This window comes from Hyaena hyaena, unplaced genomic scaffold (assembly GCF_003009895.1).
Source record: "Hyaena hyaena isolate Hyena2069 unplaced genomic scaffold, ASM300989v1 scaffold_179, whole genome shotgun sequence".
In the NCBI taxonomy this organism is placed as follows: domain Eukaryota; kingdom Metazoa; phylum Chordata; class Mammalia; order Carnivora; family Hyaenidae; genus Hyaena; species Hyaena hyaena.
In genome coordinates, this window is record NW_024080812.1 from 164,527 (window position 1) to 183,177 (window position 18,651).

The 18,651-nt window shown below is 43.7% G+C and overlaps 1 non-coding gene across 1 annotated transcript; it reads right to left on the reverse strand.

Moving 5' to 3' along the window:
- Positions 1 to 5,822: 5,822 nt before the first annotated feature.
- TRNAQ-UUG lies at positions 5,823 to 5,907 on the reverse strand. The gene has a single exon. It is a non-coding gene; the product is annotated as a tRNA-Gln (tRNA).
- Positions 5,908 to 18,651: the final 12,744 nt, after the last annotated feature.

The following is an 18,651-nucleotide window of genomic DNA, read 5'->3' on the forward strand; positions in this document are numbered from 1 at the left end:
ACCATGAAAATGGGTTTATTCAGGAATAGTGGAGAGTTGTCATTCGGGACACACAAGCTACAGAAAAACCATAGACACATCCAAAAGGGAGAAGAGCAGCGTATTTTTGGAGAAGCAGGAAGAATTTGGGACTGATTGTTTTGAAGGAAAGTACAGTTTGTTGGAGAAAAGCACGGTTTCTCATTGGCTAAGTTGCAGGGGTAGTTGTTTTCTCATAGAAGATGCAGTGTACACTTTTTCTGTATGAGGGACTGTCATGATTCTATCCTCTTGAGATTGCTTCTGTCGGGGTCTGTAACCGACTTCTTCCTGTAATTGCAGAGGAATGGCTCGGCTCCCACCACCAGCCTCCAGGCTCCCTTCATTAGTTTTCCCAAGGCCTTTTCTCTTGACTTGCTTAGTATTAAAAAGTTTGTCATTTCCACGAAGGTAATTTTTCATTAGTAGTGCCTAGTGACTTAATCTACTGGCTTTTTAAATGACTTTTTGCAATATTTGTTTTTTCCATGGCGCTTGCTTAATTAAGTCTTCCAACCAGCTTGTTTCTTGCCCATTCCTCCATTAAACACAATCGTCTTCCGCGAGCATGATTACTCTGCCTCTTGTGGGATCCCACAAAATTCTGCACGTGCCCCTGTAATTCCTCCATAATGATATACCTTATTTATGGTTTGGTTTCCCAGAAATGCCTAGCACAGCACAGCAAAGATTCAGTATCTATAGTCCTTAATTTGCATTAGTATTGGGTTTTTTATTCAGGTTGTCCTGCTCCTAAATTAATGTTTCAACCAAATGGCGTGGCATCTTTTCCCTAAGGCATCCAAGTAAGTAGCAAATCTTTAGTAAAGGGAAAAAAAGAATGCAGAGAAATCACAAGTTGAAATAAACACAATAAAAGAAAAGAAAATATAGTTCATTGGCCATCTCTTTTGGGGGTCTTTTGGCATAACTGTAGGATGTTTCATTCAGTACATTCCTGATTTCATCTAACTCGGGAGTCAGCAAATTATGGCCTGTGGGCCTAATCCAGCCTGCCACTTGTTTTTGTATGGCCTGAGGATGGTTTTACATTTTTAATGGTTGGGGCTGGGAGAAGGTGATCAAAAGAAGATTTCATGACACATGAAAATTAAATTCAAAGGTCAGTATCCACGAATAAAATTTTTTTCAGAACACAGCTACTCCAGTTCAGTTGCTGACTGCCTGTATCTGTTCATCTTGTTCCAAAAGCAGGGCTACATGGTTGTATCAGAGACCATATGAAACACAATAGCTAAAATATTTACTATCCGGTCCTTTACAGAAAACACTTGTCAACCCCTGAGCTAACTGACTCCTAAGCTTTAAACTGGTTTATGAATGCTCTACTCAGCTCCCTCTGTCAGATAATAAAATTGTAAACAAGAACTGAGGATTCAATCTTTATTTTTATTTATTTTATTTTTTTAAATTTGTTTTTACATTTATTCAATTTTGAGAGACAGAGAGCATGAGATGGGGAGGGGCAGAGAGAGAGGGAGACACAGAATCTAAAGCAGGCTCCAGGCTCCAAGCTGTCAGCACAGAGCCCGTCGCGGGGCTTGAACTCACAAACCATGAGATTATGACCTGAGCCGAAGTCAGACACTTAACGGACTGAGCCACCCAGGTGCCTTTCAATCTTTATTTTTAAATAGAATTTATTGTATTCCAATTATTTAAAAATACATATGCTTGGGGTGCCTGGGTGGCTCAGTCGGTTGAGGGTCCGATATAGGCTCAGGTTGTGATCTCACGGTTCATGGTTTCGAGCCATGCTGACAGCTCAGAGCCTGGAACCTGCTTCACATTCCATATCTCCCTCTCTCTGCCCCTCCTCTGTTCATGCTCTATCTCTCAAAAATGAATAAACATTAAAAAAAGAGAGAGAGAGAGGCATCTGGGTGGCTCAGTCAGTTAAGCGTCTGACTTGGGCTCAGGTCATGATCTCACGGTTCGTGGGTTCAAGCCCCGCGTCAGGCTCTGTGCTGTTAGCCCAGAGCCTGGAGCCTGTTTCGGATTCTGTGTCTCCCCCTCTCTCTGACCCTCCCTTGCTCACGCGGTCTCTCTCTCTCTTAGAAATAAATAAAACATTAAAAAAATATTTTTTAAAAATGTCTATTTATATACCTAATTTTGATGCAAAGAAATAAGAAAAGTGTTTACAAATACTTTCAGGTATAAAAACCATTACATTCCATGGAGGTGGTAGAACAGAAAGGGACTCAGAAAGAAAATGATATAAATTTCTGTCTTAGATGAACTGCTTTCCATGTTTTAAAGTGATCAGGATAGGAGGGGTGCCTGGCTGGACCAGTCAGTGGAGCCTGCAACTCTTGATCTCAGGGTGTAGAAATTACTTAAGTAAATAAAACTTTAAAATAAACTAAAATGATCAGGATGGGTATCAAATTGCATCGGCATGCAGATCTCCATGGGTCTATTTAAGAGTGATGTAATAGTTCTGTTTTGGAATGTCAGTAATTAAAATCCACTAGGAGTTCTATCTTCTCTAAGTATGTCAATAGATGATGTCAGTAAGTTTTAGCTGTCAACTTAAAAATGTGGGGAAAGGACCATCATTTTTCAAAGTTCTTTTTTTAAAAATTTTTAATGTTTTATTTATTTCAGAGAGAGAGAGAGAGGCAGCATGAGCAGGGAAGGGTCAGAGAGAGAGGGGGACACAGAATCCGAAACAGGCTGCAGGCTCTGAGCTGTCAGCGCAAAGCCCGACATGGGGCTCGAACCCACAAACTGCGAGATCATGACCTGAGCCGAAGTTGGACGTTTCACTGACTGAGCCACCCAGGCGCCCCTCAAAGTTCTTTTTAAAAGCCAAGTGGAAAAGAACTAACAATGTTTCAAATAAAAAGCATAAAATTTTTAAAAATAAATACATAAAAATAAAAAAATAAAAGCAAAGTGCACGGTGAGTTCGGAAGACCCCAGGCGGGAGCCTCAAGACTCAACACGTGCACATGGGGTAAGTGTAGTGGGTGACCTCACCTTAGGAAGAGACTGGTTCCTGCCTCATGCTGAATCCTGTCCCCTGCTTGCCCCATCAGGTGGCATTCTGTGAAGCAGATGGTTTCTCTAAAGGGCTATTTCCCCCTCCTTCCTGTGGGGTTGCCCAGCCTATATAATCACCTTCAGATCCAACAGCTCTGAACCTCAGAATCAGACTCACTGAAGGGTCTGGTTAACAACGTGGGGGCGCCTGGGTGGCTCAGTCAGTTGAGCGTCCGACTTCAGCTCAGGTCACGATCTCATGGTTCATGAGTTCAAGCCTCACGTCGGGCTCTGTGCTGACAGCTCAGAGCCTGGAGCCTGCTTCGGATTCTGTGTCTCCCTCTCTCTCTGCTCCTCCCCCACTCACACTCTCTCTGTCTCTCTCTCTCAAAAATAAACCTTAAAAAAAATTTTTTTTTTAAAAAAACAATGTGATTTCTGGGTCTTCCTCAGACCCACAGAATCATTTTTTTCTGGGGCTGAGAAACTGTTCCCAACCCAAGCTGGCTTGGTACGGTGTGGTCTGGTATGAACAGCTGTTCCTTCCCAGAAAAACTTGGCATTCCTGGGAAAACACTTGAGCAATTTTCTGACAGACTGTAACTGGCTTAAGAACCTTTTCTGGAAACTTCACTTAGCCTACAACAGTCTTGGGAGAAGCCTACAAAGCCTAGGAGGTTCTAATAACCTTCAACCAGACACTCTTTACTGTCCACAGTCTAACAATGACCATCTAACCCAGCACTGTCTGACAGAAATATAATGTCAGCGGCCAATTCTTTTTAAAAGTAAAATAAAAGCCCCTACAACCCAGCAATTGTACTACTAGGTATTTATCCAAAGGATACAGGAGTGCTGTTTCGAAGGGGCACATGCACCCCAATGTTTATAGCAGCGCTATCGACAATCGAGAAAGTATGAAAAGAGCCCGAATATCCATCGACAGATGAATGGATAAAGAAGATGTGATATATATACATACTATGGAGTATTCCTCGGCAATCAAGAAGAATGAAAACTTGCCATTTGCAACTACATGGATGGAACTAGAAAGTATTATGCCAAGTGAAATGAGAGAAAGACAAATATCATATGACTTCACTCAAATGAGGAATTTAAGATACAAAACAGATAAACATAAAGGAAAGGAAACAAAAATAATATAAAAACAAGGAGGGGACAAAATATAAGAGACTCTTAAATACAGAGAGCAAACTGAGGGTTGCTGGAGGGGTTGTGGGTGGGGGGATGGGCCAAATGGGCAAGGAGCATCAACGAGAACACTTGTTGGGATGAGCACCGGGTGTTATATGTAAGGGACGAATCAAGGAAAGCTACTCCTGAAATCATTATTGCACCATATGCTAACTAACTTGGGTGTAAATTAAAATATTAATACATAAATAAAAGTAAAAAAGATAAATGAAACTAATTTTCACGGTATAGTTTAACTCAAGAAACACAAAATATTCTCATTTCAATATGCAATCAATATAAAATTATTTTTAAAATTTTTTTTAATGTTTTATTTATTTCTAGGAGAGAGAGAGAGACAGCGTGAGCGGGGCGAGGGGTCAGAGAGAGAGGGAGTCACAGACTCTGAAACAGGCTCCAGGCTCTGAGCTGGCAGTCAGCACAGAGCCCGACGCGGGGCTCGAACCCACAAACCACGAGATCATGACCTAAAAGTCGGACGCATAACCGACTAAGCCACCCAGGCGCCCCTAAAATTATTAATGTAATATTTTACATGTTTACCACATTAAGTCTTCAAAAACTCATATGTGTTTTACACTTTCAGCATGTCACTATCAGTCCTGCCACATTTCAAGTGCTCAACAGTCACATGTGGCTGTGACTCTTAGTGGACAGCAGAGATTTAATTTAAAATAAATTTGGGGGGGGCACCTGGGTTATTCAGTCAGTTGAGATTCCAACTTCGGCTCAGGTCATGATCTCGCGGTTCGTGGATTCGAGTCCCACGTCGGGCTCTGTGCTGACTGCCAGCTCAGAGCCTGGAGCCTGCTTCACATTCTGTATCTCCCTCTCTCTCTGACCCTCCCCTGCTCGTGCTGTCTCTCTCTCTCTCTCTCAGAAATAAATAAAACATTAGAAAAAAATTTTAAAAATAAAAAAAACTTTGGAGGAACAAGAGGGAGAAGAAGGGCGGAAATGGTGGGGGAAAGGGAGAGAGGCAAACCATGAGAGACTCTTGAATGCTGACAAAAACTGAGGACTGATGGATGTGGGGGGAGGGGGGGATGGGCATGGAGGAGGGCACTTGTGGGGATGAGCACTGAGTGTTATGTGGAAACTAATTTGACAATAAACTATTTGTAAAAAAAAAAAAAAGATATACAATATCAAAAGAGAAAAAAATAAAAATAAAAATAAAAAATAAAAAAAACTTTTTTAGTGTTTTAGTTATTTTGGAAGACAGAGAGACAGAGTGTGAGAAGGGGAGGGGCAGAGAGAGGGAGACACAGAAAGGCTCCAGGCTCTGAGCTGTCAGCATAGAGGCTGATAAGGGGCTTGATCTCACGAACTAGGAGATCATGTGAATTAGGAGATCATGAACTGAGCCAAAGTCGGACGCTTAACCATCTGAGCCACCCAGGCATCTGGGGAGGACAGAGAATTTTGTTTTTAATTTTTTTAAATGTTTTTATTTATTTCTGAGAGAGAGAGAGAGAAAGAGAAAGAGAGAGAGACAGCATAAGCAGGGGAGGGTCAGAGAGAGAGAGAGGGAGACACAGAATCTGAAACAGGCTCCAAGCTCTGAGTTGTCAGCACAGAGCCCGACGTGGGGCTCGAACCCACGAACCGCGAGATCATGACCTGAGCCAAAGTCAGATGCTCAACCGACTGAGCCACCCAGGCGCCCCAGAGCAGAGATTTAATACTCTTAAGATTTCCTTTTAAAATGTCTCCACCGGGGCACCTGGGTGGCTCAGTCGGTTGAGCATCTGACTTTGGCTCAGGTCATGATCTCGCGGTTCGTGGGTTCGAGCCCCGCATCGGGCTCTGTGCTGACAGCCAGCTCAGAGCCTGGAGCCTGCTTCAGGTTCTGTGTCTCCCTCTCTCTCTGACCCTCCCCTGCTGTCTATCTCTCTCTGTCTCTGTCTCTCTGTGCCTCTCTCTGTCTCTCTCTCTCAGAAATAAATAAAACATAAAAAATAAAAATAAAAAAAAATGTCTCCACCAAGAAAGAAGTCTTTGAATTAGGTTTTTTTCTTTTCTTTTTTAGAAAGCCTCCTACCAGGCAGCAAGTTTAAAAAGAAACTGACATGCTTGTATCCAATGGGTCTGAAACGTTTATTTAACAAAAGGAAGGTGTTTGGAAATCTGCATTACACAACCGCTCCAGGTGATTCTTGTGCTTGCTTCGCTTCCAGATCACCCTCCTAACTAGTTCACACCTACTTCCAAGTTGCATGTGGCCAATCCTTCCCCATCCATCTTTGCAGAAACCTGTCTGTTGGCCATATTCTCTCCTCCTCGGGAAGCAATGACTGACACAGCTTCTAAACGGAGCTCTTCTCTTGAGTTTTGACTTCAACACGGGGCATCGGGCCCCTGACTCCAGGCGCTGCTGCAGCGTGCGCCAGGTGTCTCAAGCCTGTGCTTTATACATGGAAGGGCTCAGTAAATGGCGGCTGCTATTTTTAGGTAGCCTGGCTTTAGAACCAGGTTCTACCGGGGCGCCTGGGTGGCTCAGTCAGTTAAGCGTCCAACTTCGGCTCAGGTCATGACCTCACAGTTTGTGGGTTTGAGCCCCGCATCGGGCTCTGTGTTGACAGCCAGCTCAGAGCCTGGAGCCTGTTTCAGATTCTGTGTCTCCTTCTCTCTCTGACCCTCCCCTGCTCATGCTGTCTCCCTCTCTCTCTTAGAAATAAATTTTTTAAAAAAACATCAAAAAAGGGGCGCCCGGGTGGCGTAGTTGGTTAAGCGTCCGACTTTCGCTCGGGTCATGATCTCGCGGTTCGTGGGTTCGAGCCCCGCGTCGGGCTCTGTGCTGACTGCCAGCTCAGAGCCTGGAGCCTGTTTCAGTCTGTGACTCCCTCTCTCTCTGACCCTCCCCTGCTCACGCTGTCTCTCTCTCTCCTAGAAATAAATAAAAAACATTTAAAAAAAATAAAAAAAAATTAAGGAGGCCTCATTCCAGCGTGTAGCCCAACTCAGGGCTTGAACTCACAACCCTGAGATCAAGACTGGAGCTAAGATCAAGAGTTGGATCCTTACCCTACAGAGCCACTCATCCTTAAATATGGGGATAAAACTGCTCCTACTTCATGGAGTTGGACCCATTAGATAACGTCTCCAGAACCATCTCTATACCCCAAAAAGGGGTAGGCGCTAAGGAAGTCCACATACCATGGCAAACCACAGGCATCTCAGCCAAAGAAAGTGAGAAGGGATTTTCATAGAGTTTGGGGCTTATGCTGAATGATTCGGGGAACGAACGAGGGTACGCAGGTCTGGATTGAGTGCCGTCATGAAGTAAAGACAGTTTGGTAGTCGAGTTTTGCAGGAATCTTTGTCCAGGAGGCAGGAGGGAAAGACTGTTACTGGTAAGAAAGTAATAATGATTTGAAAGAAGAGGGGTTGTACAGCCTCAGGAACATCAGCTTAGGCTCTGTTAGAAACTTGAAGTCTGATGCCCATCAGGGCTCGGGGGTGAATTCAGGACTTGGTTTCCTCACTATAAGGCTAAGCTAAATGTGGAACGGTGCATCCCGATCCCTTCATCAGAAACTCTGCACTTAGGCCGGAGGTCAAAGCCGCCGTGTGTTATGGTGACCTGCACTTCTCGGAAGCTTAAGGACCTTTTACGGGAAAGATCTCAAGCAGCAAAGTTTCTCATAGACTATGATAGTAGACTCTCATAGTCTCAGCCCTGTGTCATTGATGTTAAACAATATCACGATCAATTTTATGGCTCAGAGTCATAATATGAGTTAAGTGAGATCATATACACAGAGTGTCTGGTGCATAATAAGAGACCAGTAAATGTAGCTGTTCTTGTTAGTATTAAGATCAGTGTTCGTATTCCTGTTAGCGTTCGCATTAGCATTATTCTTCCACATTTCCTGTGAAACCATCCTCTCCTGCAGCACAGGCCGCTGCCAATTTAAAGGGGGACAGGTTTTCATTGAAATCTTAGCCCACACTCAATTGCTCTGCATCGCAGAGGCTCCTGGGGCAGGACACCTCGTGTTCTAACACTGTCCACAGCAGACGTTCTCTTTTCATCACTGATCACTGCTTTCTTTCTTTCTTTTTTTTTTTAATACACTTATTTAGAGGGGGGGGGGGGCAGAGAGAGAAGGAGAGAGAGAATCCCAAGCAGGCTCTGTGCTGCCGGAATAAAGCTGGATGCAGGGCTCCATCCCCAACGCTGCACCGTGAGATCATGACCTGAACCGAAATCCGCAGTTGGAAGCTTAACCGACTGAACCACCCAGGCGCCCCAACTGCTTTCCTTTTCTAAGAATCCCGTCTTTGCTGTCAAAGTGTCGCTTCTGGACTTGGTTTTGTTTTTCATGTACAATTTGCCTAAAGGCTCCTTGGGGAAGAGAGCCTTATTTCAATTTTATGTTTATTTATGTTTGAGAAAAAGATAGACAGCACAAGCAGGGTGGGGCAGATGGAGAGGGAGGCACAGAATCAGAAACAGGCTCCAGGCTCTGAGCTGTCAGCACAGAGCCCGACAAAGGGCTTGAAATCACAAACCGCAAGATCATGACCTGAGCCGAAGTCGGACGCTTAACCGACTGAGCCACCCGGGCGCCCCTCAAATAGACTTTGACATCATGATTTTAAGTAACTGCTTATCATTTATGAATTTGATTTGCAGTGTTTCTGAAGCCCTGGTCATTCTTTTTATTTTTCTCCTTGTGATGTTTTCTTCAAAACTGGAGACACCACACTGAGCAGGTGGACAGTAGGTTGCAAAAGGTTTGGAAGCAAGTGACAGCTGTGTATCTCTCCAGCCAGGACGGGAGGCTGCCTCACCTGTCCTTCTAAACGGGACGAGATCTTTCTTAAAATAAGCCACCAGGACGGGTCACACATGCCCCCCAGTGCTCGGGGATAGTCAGCTGGACAACTTTATCTTGAGGTTAATCCCCAGCTCCAGGTGTTTGAGGCTGCATTTCAATGTGGTTGGGAACATGCTGTGCTTGCTACTAATTCTTCATAAAGTTTCTTTTTCTGTAAACCAGGGACATCTTTTCCTGTCAGTGAATATAATTTCAATCCTTCATTTAAAAAAATCATACAGGGGTGTCTGGGTGGCTCAGTTGGTTAAGCGTCTGACTTTGGCTCAGGTCATGATCTCACAGTTTGTGGGTTCGAGCCCCAAGTCAGGCTCTGTGCTGACACCTCAGAGCCAGGAGCCTGCCTCAGATTCTGTGTCTCCCTCTCTCTCTGCCCCTACCCTGTTCACGCTGTCTCTCTCTCTCTCAGAAATAAATAAAAACATTAAAAAAATTTTTTTTTAATCATAAAGGGGCATGTGGGTGACTCAGCTGGTTAGGCATCGGACGTTTGGTGTTGACTCAGGTCATGATCTCACAGTTTTGTGAGACCCCACTGCCCTGCCCCAGGGATTTGAGCTCAGGACCCTTGGTTATAGATCCACAGAATGCCAGAATGTCATTTAGTCCAGAGGTTTCCAAACTGTGGGTCTCCACCTACTAGTGGCTCTTGAAATCACTTTATTTTTAATGAACTAGAATGGAAGAGTGAACATGAGAGAAGATTCTAGGCTCTCAAAGGACACTGTAAGTACAGCGTAAGGTGTCTCACCACAGTGAAGGGCAGTCAAAAAGGCTTGCAAATAGCTGAACTAGCCTAGTCCTCTCATATTACAGATAAAGAAACTCAGGGCCAGAGAAGGTGAGTGACTGACCCAAAGTCACACAGCTGCTACTCAGAGAGCTAGGAGGAACTAGAATTTCTGACCCCAGGCCACAAGCTTTGCCTAAGGGGTTGGGACCACCAGACCCAACTGTGGTCAAACCAAGCTCAAGTCCATCCTCCTGACTTGTTCAAAAGGAACCTCCCAGGCACCTACTACACCCTCCCCTAAGACAGTACTTGTCAAAGTAGGGGGCCTCCTATTCCATAATCAGCCCGGATGCTTGTGAAAGATGCAGTTCTGGCCTCAGCCCCTTGCTAACCTTAGGTGAATTCTCTGACCTCTCTAGACCCCAGTTGCCCATCCATAGAAGGGAATCGTGAGGGGCGCCTGAGTGGCTCAGTCAGTTGGTTAAGTGTCCAACTTCGGCTCAGGTCATGATCTCTGGGTTTGTGAGTTCAAGCTCCGCGTTGGGCTCTGTGCTGACAGCTCAGAGGCTGGAGCCTACTTCAGATTCTGTGTCTCCCCCCTCTCTCTCTGTCCCTCCCATGCTCATGCGCTCTCTCTGACTCTCAAAAATAAATAAAAATGTTAAAAAAAATCTTTTTTTTAAAAAAGAAGGGAATGGTGAGAGCACAGCCTCACGGGAACGCACGGAAGGGCTCCCATACAATTTCCGACATAATGGTGACAACTGTTCCGTCTTTATTCCCAAGGATGACAAGCCGGTCATTGTGTTGAGCCCCGGGGGACACAGATGACCTAGCCAGTCCTCCTCCTTAGGGAGTTCACAGTCTAACCATTAACATAGTGAATCCTTCCTCTTCAAACCAAGGCTCCCGCTCCTAATGATTCAATGAGGACTGTGCTGTTTGCACTTATCAGAACAAGAAACTATTTATCCCACAGAAAGGGACCTCTTCTGGTTTAGGGTGCTCTCCTACCCGGTAGGTAATAAGGCCTGCCTCGGTTTCCTCATCTGGAAAACGGGCTTCCTCCCTTTTCAGGGTGAGGAGGAAGCGGCATATGGGTCCTGTGCAGGGGGCGGGGCGAGGGGAGCTCTCCATGAAGGTGGCACTGGCAGGGACTAGTTCTGGGGGCAGAACCCCACAGCGGCTTCCGCTCGGGACAAGCCCGGGGAGCCTGGCTGGGGCTGGCAGACAGAGGACCCCACCGCCGATGAAACCAACCAGGTGCGAACCCGGAAGGCCCCGCCCAGCCCACGTGGCCACCCCCCTGGGAGCTTCTCCTGCCTGCCCGGACCCATCTCCGCCCAGGAGGGAGAGGTTTCCCGGAGCCACGCCTCCGCTGAAAGCTGCAGCTTTCTCCTTCCTTTCCAGCTTGGACTTCCAAGCTGTAGGACACAGGCAGTTAGTGCTCCTGTGGTTCCCAGGCCCCAGGTGGCAGAAACCCCAGCACCCGCGCTGTGACAGCTGCGGGGAGAGCACCCCCCACCCCCACCCCCGTCACCAGCGACAAAGCCGTCCTTGTTTCCACCCTCCTGCAGGAGGCTTCAGCTCCCGGGCTCACGCTTTCAAACGGGAGATGCGCCCCTCTGCTTTGGCAGGCTTTCTTAATTTCATGCATTTAAGTTTGAATAAACGGAAAGTGATTATTTCAACTAATTAATGCAAATCATTAACTTAACCCTCACACAGTCCTGTCCTTAATAGCCCCAGCTGGCAGAGAGGGAACCCTGGTGGCCGACAGCAGCAAACCTAGGACATCTGACCATCAGAGCAGATCAGCGCTTCACAGCACCCTTCTCTCTACAACAAATATTCTCATCAGGATTCACGGAAGGAAACAAATAATAAAAATGGCCAGAAAAGAAACACAGTGAAGTTTTTCTTTTTTTTTTTTCTTTTTTTTTTTTATTTCTAGGAGAGAGAGAGAGAGAGACAGCGTGAGCAGGGGAGGGTCAGAGAGAGAGGGAGTCACAGACTGAAACAGGCTCCAGGCTCCGAGCTGGCAGTCAGCACAGAGCCCGACGCGGGGCTCGAACCCACGAACCGCGAGATCATGACCCAAGCGAAAGTCGGACGCTTAGCCGACTAAGCCACCCAGGCACCCCGTGAAGTTTTTCTTGTATTAAACTTTGTATATCTATCATCTCTCTCCCTCCCTCTCTCTCTCTCTACATATAGGCTTCACATTTTTATTCCTTATCCAATTATTATAGCAACGATGTATGGTTGGTAACAGAGAAAAACCATACACAACCCCAGTCCCCTAAGAAAACCACATTTATTTCTCCAGCATCCACTGCTAGCTGACAACCATATGGGCACATATCTCTTCATGGCTCTAATGGCAGAAAATCTTCTGTTTTTATGCCTTTTTCTTGTTGCCTCCATATTATAAGCATTTTCAACATGGCAATAAAATCTTTATAATTATGGTTCAAGCGGCTGCAAGGAACAAATTAGAAGCGTACCAAATGAACAACAATGTGAGGGTGGTGGGGGTGACAACATAAACATAACAACTCAGTAGTTTTTTTGTCTCAGCAACTAAAGCAATGCATCACACCGCTCAGCAGTAGAAATACAAGATCGTCTTTGTTAAATCTAAAGTAAAACACAAACATGACATCACAGAAGGAGATAGTAGATCAAATACTTTTTAATTGCATCAGTGTTTGGGTAGGGTTTTGCCTGTTTTGTGTTGCTTTACAAAAAGGGGAAAAACATGAAGAAATATTTCCAAATGAATGAATAAGTGAGCAAACACATGAACCAATGAACCAGTCCATTTGTTTTAGCTCCTGGATTGATCTCTGCTAAAAAAAAAAAAAAAAAAAAAAAGTGTCATATTCTGTAAGTTCCTGGTGCAGGTGCGCGCGCGCACACACACACACACACACACACACACACACACACACACACACAGTTGGATACAGACCTCTCATTTCACTGAAAAATCCCCCATTCCTTACATTTATCACTGGGAATCTTTTCTTGCCTGAGTAAGACGGGAAGAGGGCTCCAAAGTATATGCTTAGTGCGCCACCCAGTGGCCGAGTTGCATGGCACGTCGTCTCTAGCGCTGAGACGGGTCAAAAAGTTGTTCAAATGCTCTGACACCAAATCCATTCCTAACCTTCTCACAAATGTATGACCCCAAATCCATTTCTACCCTCCGCCATCGTTTTTATCGTCATTTGAAAGAGGACTATGTGCCTGAGCAACAAACTATCCACACGGGACAGTGAGAACAGAACTTGGCATTAACATTAAATAAACACCTGAGAAATCAACGTGATGTGCGTCTGTGGACGTGCCGGGGAGCCTCATGGCATAGGGCAAGTCACACTGACAAAACTTCGGGGAGAAATAGGTAACCCAACAATTGTGGTTGGAAATACCATCAGCCTTCTCTATGGTCAGGCAGCATAATTAATAAGACTGACCTATTAGCTGTCTCTGACCCCCATACCTGGAAAAAGTATATACACATTCTTTTTGAGGGATGCAATACTTAAAACAACCTGGCAAGCCATAACGCTACAGATTCCAAAGGGTCCTTACCATTCAGGCTATATTCTTTGATGACAAAGCAATAAAACTAGAAATTTATGACAAAAGTAGAGACTTAAAATCTCAAGACAGGCGAAGGTCTATGAAATGTTTGGGGGAGAAGTGGAGATAATAACTTCAATTTTTAAGAAAAAGTTTGGTGGCCTCGGAAAGAATAGAAAGAAAATCTCACGGTTTCCCAACTAGACAAGAAACAAAAAATAGAGATTACAGAAAATTGGTAACACTTTCAATCCAAATGAGAATAGAATGAAATAAAAGGGAAGAACATTAAAAAGATAATACAAAGTGAGATAGTGGAAATAAACCCAAATGTATTAATAATTGTAAGAAAGATAAATATAGCAAACTCAGATATTGAAAGAATTTATTGCATCAGATCAAAGTCCTAAAAATTCAATAAAATTCTACTTATGAAGAGCTCTACAACAAAACCAAAAAAAAAAAAAAAGAAAGAAATTGAAAATAAAGGGATGAAAGGTTGACTTAGTAATGTTAACAGAGACAAGTAAACGATATGGCATTTAAAAAAAAACCATGAATAATAGACCAAGGGGAACAGTACATAATAAAAGAATATGCCATTAAGAAAAGAGGACATCAGGGGCACCTGGGTGGCTCAGTCGGCTGGGCATCTGACTTTGGCTCAGGTCACGATCTCGCAGTTCGTGGGTTTGAGCCCCATGTCGGGCTCTGTGCTGGCGGCTAGCTCAGAGCCTGGAGCCAGTCTTCAGATTCTGTGTCTCTATCTCTCTCTCTCAAAAATAAATAAAAAAAAACATTAAAAAAAGAAAAAAGAAAAGAGGACATCAGGGGTACCTGGGTGGTTCAGTCGTTTAAACATCTCACATCAGCTCGGGTCATGAACTCGCAGTCTGTGAATTCAAGCCCCTCTTTGGGCTTTGAGCTGACAGCTCGGAGCCTGGAGCCTGCTTCGGATTCTCATCTCCCTCTCTCTCTGTCCCTCCCCTGCTCATTCTGTCTCTCTCTCTCAAAAATAAATAAACGTTAAAAAAGAAAAGAGGACATCATAAATCTTGGTAGATCAAATAACATAGCTGAGTCACTTTTAAATATGCACACAGATTCGTTAACCCTCCTCCCTTCAAAAGATAGAGCCTAACTCCCCCAGGCTTGAACATGGGGTGAGCTTAACAACTAACTCACTTCTAATGACTAGCATGTGGTGAAGTCACGGAATGTGATCTACAAAACTGCATCGGAAAAGACTTTGCAGCTTCTGCCTCGCACATTCTTGAATCGCTTGCTCTGGGGAAAGCCAGCTGGCCTGCCATGTGGACACTCCAGCAGCCCAGGAGGGGTCTGGGCAGAGAGAGAGACAGCACCAAGCTGCCAGCCACGGGAGTGAGCTTGGAACCTGCCCTCCAGCGCTGGGCCACACCTGCAGAGGACAGCGGCCCCACAGAGAGACCCCAAACCAGAACCACCAAGCTCGGCCATTGCTGAATCCCAGACTCAGAAGCTGCAAGATTATACACGTGTATTGTGTTTTTAAGCCTTCAGTTTGGGGGGTAATTTGTTATGCAGGAACAGATAACTGATAAAATGGCCTCAAGCTGTGGAAGGCAAGAGCAGCCATCATTACAAGAAGAAATAGACAAATCCCCAAGCCTCCTGGGAGATTCTAACAGCCTCTACCATATACAGATAGATCATGCAGAAAGAAAATGTAAGTCTATGTTAGAAGATAGTAGTACTATTAGCTCATAGTTACTAAGAACTTAGGTGCTGAGCACCATTCAAAGTATTTTTGCTTGGATATAGAAACTTGCACCAAAAAACAGAAAGCATAGATTATTTCAAATATGAAAGGAGCATCACAAATACTGACCAGTTATAAGATCACAAAGAAAGTCTCAGTGTATTTCAAATAATCTGTTATACGAATCACTGTCTCTATTAAACCAAACACAATTAAATTAAAAAGCAACAGGGGCGCCCGGGTGGCTCAGTTGGTTAAATGTCTGACTGTTGATTTCGGCTCGTGGTTGGTGAGTTCGAGCCCCACATTGGGCTCTGCGCTGACGGTGCGGAGCCTGCTTAGGATTTTTGCTCTCCCTCTCCCTCTGCCCCTTTCCTGCTGCCTCTCTTTCTCTCTAAAAAAAAAAAAAAATTTTTAACTAAAAACCAACAATTTTTGAAAAGTATTTTTAATCCACATTTGAGAACTTAAACATTCATTCCCAAAGAGCTCAGGTTAAAGGGGAAATTACACTTATTTAGAACCAAGCGATGGAAGTACAGTTGACTCTTGAACTACATGGGTTTGAATTTCGTGGGTCCATTTATACCCGGGTTTGTTTTCTTTTATAAATACAGTACAATACCAAAAATGTGTTGTCTCTTCCTTATAATTTTCTTAATAACATTTTCTTTTCTCTAGCTTACTTTATTGTAAGAATACAGTATGTAATACATATAATGTACAAAATGTGTGTTTATCAACTGTTTATGTTATCACTAAGGCCTCCAGCCAATAAGAGACTATTACTAAGTTTTTTGGGGTGGGGAAAGGTTATATGTGCACGGTGCATGGGGTGGGGTTCAGCACCCCTAGCCCTTGCATGGTTCAAGGGTCAACTGCACTACTAGTCAAATCTTGTGAGATGTAGCTAAAGAGGTATTTAGAGGGAAATTGGGGAAGGGGAGGATGCCTGGGTAACTTAGTTGGTTAAGTGTCCAAGGTTAATTGTCCAACTCTTAATTTTGGCTCAGGTCATGATCTCACAGTCATGAGATCAAGCCATGCATAGGGCCCTGCACTGACAGCTCAGAGCCTGCTTGGGAGTCTTTCTCTCTCCCTCTCTCTCTGCACTGCCCACCCCCCCCCCCTTCATGCGTGCTCTCGCTCCCTGTCTCTCCCTCACTCGAATTAAATAAGTAAACTTAAAAAAAAAAAAAATAGAGGGAAATATGTAGCCTTAAATAGATTTACTGAAAAACAGTAAGTGTGTTCAACACATGAAACCAAAGGGAAATACAGAGGAAGCCTAAATTAAGAACAAAAACAAAATTAGTTTATTAATTAACAAAAAAGAAATTTAAAAATTAGATAATAAATTAATGAAATAGAGAGCAACAACAAAACATAAAAAGGGAGAGATTGACAAACCCCAAAACTAGTTATTTGTTTAAGTTATGAACTTAATTTAAATTGGAAACACAATTTTTGAAAGACGCTGTCAAGAAAGTAATAAAAAAATGGGGCGCCTGGGTGGCTCAGTCAGTTGAGTGTCTGACTTCAGCTCAGGTGATGATCTTGTGGTCGTGTGAGACCTGCATCAGGCTCTATGCTGACAGCTCAGAGCCTGGGGCCTGCTTCGAATTCTCTGTTTCCCTCTCTCTCTGCCCTTCCCCCACTCACACTCTGTCTCTTTCTCTCTCAAATAAAAATAAACCCTAAAATTTTTTAATAAAAAAAGTAAGCAAAAAATAAAATGGAGCACATATTTGCAAAATACATATCTGACAAAAGACCTGTATCTACAATAGAAAATAACTCTCGGGGCACCTGGGTGGCTTAGTCGGTTAAGCGTCCGACTTTCGCTTAGGTCATGATCTCGCGGTTCGTGGGTTCGAGCCCCGCGTCGGGCTCTGTGCTGACTGCAAGCTCAGAGCCTGGAGCCTGTTTCAGTCTGTGACTCCCTCTCTCTCTGACCCTCCCTTGCTCACGGTGTCTCTCTCTCTCTCTCTCTCTCAGAAAAAAAATAAATAAATAAATAAATAAAAAAAAGAAAGAAAAAAAAAGAAAATAACTCTCAACACTTAATTAGAAAACAAATTAAGGGGTGCCTGGGTGGCTCAGTCAGTTAAGCATCTGACTTCAGCTCAGGTCATGATCTCACAGTTCATGGGTTCGAGCCCAGTGTCGGGCTCTGTGCTGACAGCTCAGAGCCTGGAGCCTGTCTTCGGATTCTTGTCTCCCTCTCTCTCTGACCTTCCCCTGCTCATGCTGTCTCTATTTCTCTCTCAAAAATAAATAAAACATTAAAAAACATTTTTTTAAAAAAGAAAACAAATTAACCACATTTTTTAAAGGGGCAAAAAAATTGAACACTTTATCAGAAAAGATAAATGGATGGCAAAGAAGCACATGAAGAGATGTTCAATGTCATTAGTCAACAGTGGAAACCACCCAAAGGTCCTTCAACTAGTAAATGGATAAACAAACTAGTTTAGTCACATGATGGGATACTATTTGGTAAAAAGAAAAAAAAGGAAGGACTTATTGATACATACATAACAAGGTGGATAAAGCTAAATGCATTATGCTAAAGTAACAGAAGCTGGACTCAAAACATAAGTCATGTATGGTTCTATATGACATTCTGAAAAGGCACTTTCTTTCTTTCTTTTTTTTTTTTTGGAGAGCCCAACAGGAGCCCAACACTAGGCTTGAACTCCCAAACCTGAAATCAGGAGCCCAATGCCCAACCAAATGAGCCACCCAGGCACCCCTATGTGACATTCTGTAAAATGCAAAACTATAAAGACAGAAAGCAGATCAGTGGTTACTAGGAGCTAGGGCGGGGGAGGGGTTGGCTACAAAGCAAAACAGGAATTTGGGAGGGAGATAGAACATTCCTTGATCTTGGCAGTAGTCACAGGATTTTCTTTTCTTTTTTTTTTTTTTAGCAGTTACATGATTACATGAGTATCAAAACTAAAAACTAAAAAGGAGTGCATTTTACTGTATACAAATAATATGTTAATAAATCTGACTAAAATAAACAAAACCTAATGAAACAGATAATTTTCTGGTGATATTTTATTAAGATAAAAGACAAAGCCACACAAGTAAACAATTTTTAGGAATTGAGAACTATAAAAAGGGACACGATTATAGATAATAAAATTTTAAAAATCAGAACACTTTATGGGGCACCTGGGTGGCTTAGTCGGTTAAGCGTCCGACTTTCGCTTGGGTCATGATCTCGCGGTTCGTAGGTTCGAGCCCCGCGTCAGGCTCTGTGCTGACAGCTAGCTCAGAGCCTGGAGCCTGTTTCAGTCTGTGACTCCCTCTCTCTCTGACCCTCCCCTGCTCACGCTGTCTCTCTTTCTCTCTCTCTCCTAGAAATAAAAAAAAAAAAGAGAACACTTTACACCAACAAATTTGAAAATATGTATTAAAACGGTAACTGCATTGAAAAAAACACCGAAATTAATAACACAGAAAAGCCTAATTAAATCAACAATCATTCA